Source organism: Bolinopsis microptera, chromosome 4, assembly GCF_026151205.1.
Source record: "Bolinopsis microptera isolate Bmic1 chromosome 4, MBARI_Bmic_1.0, whole genome shotgun sequence".
NCBI classification, from domain to species: Eukaryota; Metazoa; Ctenophora; class Tentaculata; order Lobata; family Bolinopsidae; genus Bolinopsis; species Bolinopsis microptera.
This window is the reverse complement of record NC_087075.1, coordinates 15,909,524-15,916,185: the sequence shown is the minus strand read 5'-3', so window position 1 is coordinate 15,916,185 and position 6,662 is coordinate 15,909,524.

Below are 6,662 nucleotides of genomic sequence, written 5' to 3'. Positions count from 1 at the left end.
GTGCATACTGTACCTACTTGTTCGATGATTCCGTCGCCAAAATTTTAAAATTCAGACATTTTAGACCACGCCCATTTAATATTAAAACACCTATATTGTTCTCTCTGAACATGTTGGACGCCTAATTTTTTCAGAGACAGTAGATTATTAAATTATGCATCTGATCTGAAAAAAAAGAAGATGTAAAACGGATTTGAAATGACGAAGTTATCAAGCATTTAAATCAAGTTATCAAGCATTTTGTGTATCTCGTTAACAAAATTGACTGGGTGATGTGACACCGTGACACGACACCTTAATTGGGCAGCCTTAACGATTCCCGTAATGTTTAACAGTTTAACAGAGTGACCTTATCACGTGATTAGGTAAGTCAATCACCTGACTTACTTTTGGCCCACCCTATACATTATGCATAAACATGATAAAGTACACGTACGTTTAAAACGGCCAATGGGTATTTTTTTGTGAAACTTGGTTTCGAGATAGCAGTTGACCAACAAACTAGGACCGGTGACCGAACTTCCCATGAGTATGTTCCAAAATAGGCTATCCACTCCGATAATCGTTACCGATAATTATCTCCGATAATTCGTTAAAAAAGGTTATCTGTTTATCTAGATAAAACATATTTTTATCGGTATAAAAATTCACTAGAAATTACCGAAAAAACTGCCACAATACCGTAAAATTTTAAAGAAATATTAGTGTTTTTTGCCTTCCCAAGTAATCCAAGAAACAGTCCCAAACGTTTTATAGTATGATAGAAGAGGTAGTTTACTTAAATGTGAGCTTAAGAGCTTATTTACATTTGTATACCTATGGAACTGTAGAACTGTAGAACTGTAGAAGTCTAGAGAAAGTTATTGACATTGTTATCTTGAGGCTAGTGTGCTGGGCGCTGGCGTTCTACCTTACAACCATTCTGGAGACAGGAACGAGCATGTTACTGTTAACAAGAGTCAAAAATACCGGCAGGGCACTCAATTAAATTCCGTAAGTGTTCTAGGCGTGAAACATTGTCTTCAGGAGAAGGAATCTGTTGCTCCAAGTTATCCACAGGATAAGGAAACGGTTCACTGAATCGCTTTAAATGTTTTACTGTTTCGAGGAGAATTGGTATTTGTTGCACTACTGTTCTCAGGAGAAGGAAACCCTTGGTCTACTGTTTTGAAGAGAACTATTGCGTTACTGTTCTCAGGAGAAGGAAACCGGTGGTCTCCTGTTTTGAAGAGAACTAGTGCGTTACTGTTATCAGGAGAAGGAAACCCTTGGTCTACTGTTTTGAAGAGAACTGGTACACTACTGTTTTTAGGAGAAGGAAACCGGTGATCTACTGTTTTGAAGAGAACTGGTACACTACTGTTCTTAGGAGAAGACAAACCGTTGGTCTACTGTTTTGAAGAGAACTGGTACATTATTGTTCCCCGGAGAAGAAAACTGATGCTCTAATATTTTCAAAAGAAAGGAAGTTGTACTTTAGCAAGATTACTGGTAAACAGTAATAAAAGTCGACAATCAGTTTTTGTGAAATTTGGAAAACATTTTGGCTTTGGCCTTCAGCAGAAAAATTATCGGTTTTATCGGTTTTATCTAGATAAAACCTAAATTTTTATCTGTTTATCTAGATAAAAGATTTCATACCGATAATGGATAGCCTATTCCAAAATGATATGATATGATGATATGAATTAGTAACCGAATATCAACAGTTCAGAGTCAAAATGAAATGAAGCTCAACTTGACCGTCACGTATCCGCAAAGGAGTTATGTTGAGGTGTAGCGGGGACTTTACAGCTGGACTTCAGCAGATCCTTCTTAGCGACTTCCTTCTTCGGGAAACGCCTGTTGTTTGCTCTCACCAGGAACCTCGCTGTCTCTCTTATGAGGCTAGCATCTGTGAATAGCCCCTCTAAGTTAGCGAAAAGACAGGTTTTGGCTCTCTGACTAAAGCGGTGTCGGTAGTCTTCATACAGGGATTGAAATTGTGTGAGCTTGATCTGAATTGAGCCAGCTTTTTGGATTCAGCGTGTGACAGGTTCATATTGAGGTACTGCTCATAGCCAAAACTCATCTTTATGGTGTTGTAGAACGTTAGTTTCCTGTTGTTCCATCTCTCAGTGTTCCATATCTGTCTGAAGTTCGAACGCATCGCTTCTTTGATTTGTGAAGGTGATAGTTCGAGTTGATGTCCATTGAGTTGGTTTAGAATCGACCGTGCAGTCTCGATGTTGGTGTTCCAAGAAAGACTGAGGCTGCGTTGCTCTTTGAAGGCATGTCGCACAAGACTGTTAGATCCAGCTTTCTCCATTTTATCTAATCTTTCCCAGTAGTTATAAACTTGGGATGATAGCTCTATCGCCAAAGGGTAGCTTCCTGTGTCACCCCAAATTGCCGCATTTGATGTTTGTTTATTGACGTTGAGTGTCTACTTGAGAAACGAGATGTGACGTTTTTCTATTGGATCTTGCCTGATCTGTTTTAGATTGGGAAAGTTACCCGACGAGAAGGCACCCATGAAGTATGTCTGAGGGAGCCAAATCTGGTATCCATAAGAGACTACTGGGACAATAAGTGCATCGAAGAGTTTAAAGATTATCTCTTTCCTTATGTGGCGTAAGTCTATCATGCTTGTAATCACGAATCAAATGAAGACACTATGACTCGGTATTTTGTACTGAGATTCAAGTAACCTAGTAACTTGGTAACCATAGTAACTAACTCAGTGCTAAAAATAAAAAGCATCCTACCTATCAAACTATGCCGAAAACAAAAGTTATGTCACAGAAGAAAGCGACAAGGATGAAAGACGGCTGACATATTTCAATTTCATCTAAAAGTGAAGTCAAGCTGACAGGTACACAATTCTGGCGGAACACGTATGAATATGATTCTCAAATATTGTGATAGCTCGTATGCTATATATAATACTATACAATACTATATGGACACGTTCATTTGAGTTTGAGGATATTGGTAAATATAAGTGACCCTATTAAAAGGCACAGTGTAGTTGACTTTGTCACACTATGAAATTACTTAAACCCTTTATGGTTAGGATAATCGTCTCATCCTCTAGGCTAACTGTGTCACATAACGATATCTTAATCAGGTGATAAGATATCGCTTAAATACGGCCGGCACGGAAATGGTTACATTGTCACACTATAAACATGTGACGGAGTAAATATGGACCCCTTGCTGCCGTTTTTGACCAAATTTTTGAGTGTCCAGTTGATTGGATGGGTACATATGACCATTACCTACATATTTGACGACTTTTTTCGTTAGATGGTGTATTCAGGTTTACTCTGTCACACATTAAAGAAAATATGTGATGAATGTTTAGGGCACCCTGATAAGCAATGCTGAGTAGTGTAAGTTTATTTGATGGCCTGGAAGTGCTGGGAATTGTTATTATATCATATAGTCGTAAGGAATTAAAACACAGAAGGCACAACCAAGCTTACTTTGTCACATAATCTTGATAATATCTGAACATGTGTGAAATTGAACAAATAATGATATACCAGCTTAAACCCATTATATTATACGTACTATGGATCAAACAACACTGCTAGTACCACGCACCAGTCACATAAATCATTATCAGGTGGTAATATGTTAACAGTGTCACAATTAAACTACCGCTACATGGTCAAAAATAGGGTTATTTCGGCAAGTTTCCATAAACGATATTTTATGATCGGCGCCGATAATCGCTTATTGAGCGCTTTTTCGGCGCTTTTTTTTTTAAAAACCGTTTACAATCGCTTTTTTTACGATTATAAACGGTTCAAAAAAAATCGCTTATAATCGACTATAATTGGTGTCATAATTCAAAAAAGCGCTTTTTTGAATTTAAAAGCGCTTATAAGCGCTTTATTTGCGCTTTACAAACAGCTAAATTGCACCCCAATTATAATCGCTTATAATCGCTTATAAATGGTTCAAAAAAGCGCCTACGAATCGCTTATCCGGCCAACCGCTTATCCACCCGTTTTTGGCGCCAATCCTACTGGAAAACCGCTTTCAAATCGCTCAGCGACGCTAGTAAGCGCTTTTAAATTAAAAAAAGCGCTTTTTTGAATTATGACACCAATTATAGTCGATTATAAGCGATTTTTTTTGAACCGTTTATAATCGTAAAAAAAGCGATTGTAAACGGTTTTTTTTTTAAAAAGCGCCGAAAAAGCGCTCAATAAGCGATTATCGGCGCCGATCATAAAATATCGTTTATGGAAACTTGCCGTTATTTCGTCACAAAAAAATATTATAACTCTGTTAGCTCCTTGCTGGCAAAATAACTAGTTTATCGAAATTTTTTTGATGATAAAGTTACATAGTATTCTAATAGAAGTATAGTTCTTCAAAATAGGGGCAAGACATGTTTACTTTGTCACATCAGTTATTATAAGAGTTAGGTAATCGTCATCAGATTAAAAGATATTTTTCGTAGTTTGGATCGATTAATACTTTAATATACCTGTAATAAATCCTATGCCAATTTTAACACACTATCTTGATACTGTTGGGGCAGGGAAAGTTAATTTTGTCACATTTTCAATGTCTTTGACAAATTAATCTAAATTTTAAAAATTGAGTTCTTATGTTCTGGAAAATATTCTTCCAATCGTTTCTGAAAGAATGTTGAATTCTAATAGAGTTATAGATCTTCAAAATAGGGGCAAGACATGTTTACTTTGTCACAACAGTTATTATAAGAGTTAGGTAATCGTCATCACATTAACATATATTTTTTGTAGTTTGGATTGATTTATATAGGTAATAAAGCAGCCTATGCTAATTTTTACACACTATCTTGAAATTGTTGGGGCATGAAAAGTTAATTTTGTCACATTTTTAGTGACTTAGACAAATTTAAAATTGTTAAACTTAAGCTCTGATGTTCTGGACAATATTCCAATAGAGGTATAGAATATAGATCTTCAAAATAGGGGCAAGACATGTTTACTTTGTCACATCAGTTATTATAAGAGTTATTATAAGAGACTATTTCATTCTATAATCATTGTTTTTAATCTATTTACGATTTCGTATAATTTTTTGTGACAATGTAAACATCAACTGGTCTTAACTTCCATCAACTACATTGTCATCATATAACATTTTCCCGCCTTTCAAACCAAAATCAGATATAAATTATTCGCCCAAAATTTTAAATTTCATATATTGTGACAGAATTAACCTCATTTCCCAATAACCAAGTGCCTGTATTAGCTAACTATTCAAAACAACATATTTTAGGGCTATGCTTGGTAGAGCAACCATAAAATAATGAGTTGAAAGGGTTTTTAGGACACCTCACAGTAGAATAGAGGTATGGTATCATGAGTGTGACAAAGTTACCCAAATATTGCCTTGTAACCGTTCGATCCGTGCCCATTAACCAATGTTGTATCATAATTGTTAGATAGACCTAATTTACTATATTTCAGACCAAGGAATGATAATTAGACAACTGCAGTTAACTAAGTCACACAAAATGTGACATTTGAAACATTATAGTGCCTAACAACAATAGATTTTCTTTCTGAGCGGTGCATATGGGAGTATGGGTTACGTGGCTAATGTTCAGAACTTCTGAACGTGCTAGGTTAATAGATGTCAAAATTAAGCCACTATCGTCAAAAACGCTATTATTTTTGTTTACCAATATCCTCAAACTCAAATGAACGTGTCCATATAATACTATATGATACTATATAATACTATGTATATAATACTATATAATACTATATGGTACTATATAATACTATATAGTACTATATAATACTATATAAGACTATATAATACTATATAATACTATATAATACTATATAATACTATATAATACTATATAATACTATAAAGGTATATTATAATGCCTTAAACGAACAGAGCCCACGCCCTTCTTGCTTCCACATAGTGACGATTTTAGTTAAGGAAGTTACATAGTTCTGTTCAACGTAATAGTGGTTTACCGGTCAAGTATTTTAAACTCTTCCTCGATTCTCTGACTAAAATCATATTTTGTATTGAGATTCTATGGTTACTACGGTAACTATGGTTACCATAGTAGCCTTATTGTAATGTCAACTAGAGCCATTATAACTTCAAGGCCTGGTTTTCACATATATAACCATATAACTTATGCTCTTGATTTTACGTAAATGAATCATATTTAACTAGTACCTTCTTCCACGAGTATGATATCTTTATTACATAATTATACTTATAAAACATAAATAGATAAAATCTTAGGGAAAATATTCGGCACGAAATTAAAAATGAGGATGATTTAAACAACAACAAAATTCTTCGCTTTTAGAACTACGAAATCAAAATCACAACATACAAACCAACCAAATATAAACCAAAGCAAGTTATTAATGAAGGTAAACGCTAAACTTGTAAAGAGTTAAAGCACCGTGCAAACTTGTTGATTTCTACGTCAGATATTCCAATGTTTCACGTTAAAGATGTATAGCGAAGTACCGATATTCTTAATACTTCCTCGGTCCCTGACGTCACTCAATAATGAGTTTTAACGATTTGGAGGAACCGTGAGACATTGGTTTGATGTTTTGTATTTGTGCAGGTTATGTTATATGTTATAACATAACCTGTTATTATATAACATATTATGTGTGATAATAAACAAG